At 39.8% G+C, this 4,084-nt stretch overlaps 1 long non-coding RNA gene across 1 annotated transcript; it reads right to left on the reverse strand.

The window, feature by feature from the left end:
• Positions 1 to 2,601: 2,601 nt before the first annotated feature.
• On the reverse strand, positions 2,602 to 4,078 carry LOC132067077 (uncharacterized). Its single transcript, XR_009417014.1, has 2 exons — positions 3,092 to 4,078; positions 2,602 to 2,895 (listed from the first exon to the last, which is right to left on the reverse strand). It is a non-coding gene; the product is annotated as an uncharacterized LOC132067077 (long non-coding RNA).
• Between the last annotated feature and the right edge of the window lie 6 nt (positions 4,079 to 4,084).

Here is a 4,084-nt window from a genome sequence, read left to right on the forward strand (position 1 = left end):
AACCAAAACCAATACCAACGCCACTACCAATACCCCATGAATGAAGAGGAGTATGATGACTATCCACAAGGTAGGTGGTGGGATGATAACCGACAAGGAGGGCGACGTGGAGTAATGAATAACCAGGGGAGGGAAGGAAGAGGAGGTTTTGAGAGGTTTCCGGGCCATGACCCTAGATTCCAAGGTCATGTAGACTTAGGGAGGGCCCAAGGTTATGAGGACCGGGGAAGGTGGCAAGATAATGAGCGGAATTTGAACACCATCAAGGTGAACCTTCCTACATTCCAAGGAGGTAGCAATCCGGAAGAGTTCCTTGAATGGAAATTGCAAAGTGAGCGCATCTTCCTCCTGACAACGTATCCGAGGCATTGAAGGCAAAGTATGCCCTCTCTCACTCAATTTGAGGTACGCTTCTACTTGGTGGGAATCCAAGAAGTTACAAAGAGCTCAACAACACATCTATGATCTCCCAACTTGGAACGACTTGATTGAGCTCATGGAGACAAGGTGGCTTCCATCCACATACCACCAAGATGCACTCAAAAGGTTGTACATGTTGAAGCAAGGGTTGAAAAGTGTGGAAGCGTACTTTGATGAGTTTGAGGATTTACGGATGAAGTCCAAGATAGAAGAGCATGAAGAGTACACTATTATAAGGTTTGTAGCCAACTTGAATCGAGACATCTCTAAACCGATGAGGCTCAAAACCTACAATAGTCTTGAAGAGGCATTCCGTGACGCATCAAGGTTGAGGCGGATCTAAAAGAAGAGAGGTCCTATAAAGACAAAAGCAAATCGTCTTCCACTTGGAACAAAGGCAAAGAAAAGTGGAAAACTTCCACTTGGGATAAGCCCAAGAGCAACACTCAAGCACCTCAAGCCAAATTCGATTACAAATCCAAAGGTGATGACAAGGCTAAAGGAGGTAACAATTCTAACACCAACTATAACCGACCTTCTACCATCCAATGCTTTAAGTGCCAAGGGAGAGGGCACATTACGAGTGAGTGTCCCAACCAGAGGACTATCACGATAGTGAGGGATGGGTATCAAACCGATGATGAACATGAGGGCGGGGATGGTCATGAAGAAGGGGAAGAAAGAAGTGAGTGTGAGGGTGATCCCGATGAAGAGGCTGAGATAAGGTATGAAGAAGCTTTGAATCATGCTATTGTGGCTAGAATAGCCATGGGGGCTCTAGCTAGGGAAGAGAGTGACCAAAGGGAGAACTTGTTTCACGCACGGTGCAAAATTGTGGATAAGGTGTACTCATTAATCATTGATGGTGGGAGTTGTACGAATGCCGTTAGTCAACTTTTAGTTGAAAGTATGAAATTTCCCACCCGCAAGCACACTAATCCCTATAAACTCCAATGGTTTAATGAATGTGGTGAAATAAGGGTCAACAAGCAAGCCATTATCAAATTTAGTATTGGAAAGTACCAAGATGAGATTTTGTGTGATGTGATACCCATGCAAGCTTGCCATCTATTGCTTGGAAGACCTTGGCAATTTGATGTTGATGCCCAACATAGTGGGAGAACTAACAAGTACTCATTTGTGGTCAAGGGGAAGAAGTACATTTTAACCCATTAACCCCTTACTAAGTGAGTGAGGATTATAGAGTGATGATGGAGCTTCGAGAGAAGTATCAAAGGGAAGAAAAGGAGAAGAGTGAGAAGGAGACTTTGTTGTTCATAAGTGGAGAGGAAACATCTCAAAATGGTTCCAAGAAATGTTTGTTGGCCAAACCAAGTAATTGCTTGAAAGGGGTTGACGAGAGACACTTCATGGTGTGTCTTGTTAACAAGGATCTTCTCTTAAATGCTAACCAAGCTACTAGCACTTTGCCAAGTAGTATGTCTTCTCTTTTGCAGGAATATGAAGCCTTGTTCTCGGAGGAAATACCCGATGGCTTACCTCCTTTGAGAGGTATTGAGCACCAAATCGACTTTGTACTGGGTTCCCAAACTCCCAACAAACCGGCTTATAGGAGTAACCCGGAAGAAACAAAAGAATTACAAAGGCAAGTGGATGAACTTCTTAAAAAGGGGCTAGTGAAGGAGAGTCTTAGCCCGTGTGCCATTCCGGTGATTCTTGTTCCAAAGAAAGATAGTACTTGGAGGATGTGCATTGATTGTAGGGCCGCTAACAAATCACAGTAAAGTATCGCCATCCCATTCCGAGGCATGATGACATGTTGGATGAGCTTTGTGGCTCAAATGTGTTTTCAAAGATTCACTACAAGAAAAAAGGCTTTTAACGAGGGGAAATACAGTCGTTATAAGTCCAAATCCGGTCACTAAATGCTTGTAACGACCGGAGAAAAACCGGTCGTCACCGGTCGCTAAAAGCCTTATCGTTAAAAGTGAACGACCGGATTGAGAAACTAGTCGTTAAAGATTCTTTGGCGACGACATAAGTTCCGGTCGTTAAATTCCTCTTTAGCGACCAAATTATCCATTACGATTATAATTCCGGTCGTTAGCTCCTTTAATAGCGATAACTGGATTTTACGTTCTCGAATTGCTATTGAACTTTTAACATCCAGAAAGTAGTAATTGTTTTTTCATTGAATTCAAGCGCACACAAACATTGGAGGACATACAAACAATCATCATTCCATTAAGATTTCATAGTTAATTACAAAGAAATATAGTATCATATTGAAAAACAAATATACTCATCTACATTGTATGACATTACATTTGTCTCCTAACAAAAGAGCAAACAAAGCTAAAGCATGTACAAAAAAAACATCTTAAAAATTACTCTTAACAAATAAAGAATAGGTTCCGCTTGTGCTTCAACTTGTGCTTTAAGATTTTCAGTTGCTTCAACTTGCTCATTATTTTCTTCAAGTCCAGGCTCTTCAGACTTCAGATTCTGAATCTGCTAAAGTTAAATTCATGTCAGTTTAAATTTTAATGTATATCAGATGAAATATAAGGTGCATATGATGAAAACATGAACCGCATTCGAGAATAATATACAAGGTTTTTTTGGAATGTCCATTTAATCACATTTCTCCAATAAAAAGAAGGATCATAAAATAGCATTGCACGTCAGCAGTCTCAGAAAAAAAAAGAACCTCATATCACCGTCAAGATTGCATGTCAGCAGAGTCCTTCTCGTACGCCAGGAACATATTCTTTAACTTCTTGCTCTGTTCAAAATAGTCTTTCCTCGTAGCTTTCTGCTGGTCTTTTACTAGCTCATACAAGTAAACATGCTCTACTAGCACATTGGAGATACCACCAGACATCTCATTGCAAAAGCCATGCCAGAACCTGCAAAATAGACCGAAGCCTAACCCCTTGAACATGGACATCATGGTTGGTTTCCCATAGGAAATTCCATACTCGTCCTAGATGCTTTTGAGAACAACAGTGTCATGACCCCTGCTAATATTGATTTTCTCAATGCACACATGCTGGGAAGAATCTGAAAATGCATAATAAGGTCTCAAATTACTTGAAACAAAAGTTGCAAGTACCTCAAAAATATTTCAGTAAAATCTATTTTTATTGTTCTCAACATCAGCTCAAAGCACTAATCAGAGTTAAGGCTCATGTTTACCTCCACATTTATATTAATTGTCATATACATGTGTGTGCGTGCAGGGGTGGCTCGACTATAAGGCCAATAAAGCAATCGCTTGGGGCCCCAATTTTTTTAGGGGCCCCATTTTTTCCTTAAAGATGTAATTTGTATATAAAATTTTGCCTCAATCGAAAGAAGTTTTTCAAAATTAAAATTGATAAATCTTATCTACGATCAACAACTCTCAAGAGAGATTATATTAAATGGTTTAGCTATATTATCAATTGAAAAGGAATTATTAGAAAAAATCGATTATAAAACAGTAATCAATAACTTTGTATCTAAAAAAACTAGAAAAGTAGACTTTAAATAAAAATATATATGATGATCTCTGCTTTAAAAAGAATTAGTGCCTCTGTTTGAAGTTTGGCTTTAGGCCTTTAAAGTTGTTGAAACGGCCCTGTGTGCGTGTGTGTGTACACGCACCTTAATCTATTAAAAATCAGTTTTTGTTGTGCTGCACAAAACCAGTATTGTTTGA

Source organism: Lycium ferocissimum, chromosome 8 (genome assembly GCF_029784015.1).
Source record: "Lycium ferocissimum isolate CSIRO_LF1 chromosome 8, AGI_CSIRO_Lferr_CH_V1, whole genome shotgun sequence".
Lineage (NCBI taxonomy): Eukaryota > Viridiplantae > Streptophyta > Magnoliopsida > Solanales > Solanaceae > Lycium > Lycium ferocissimum.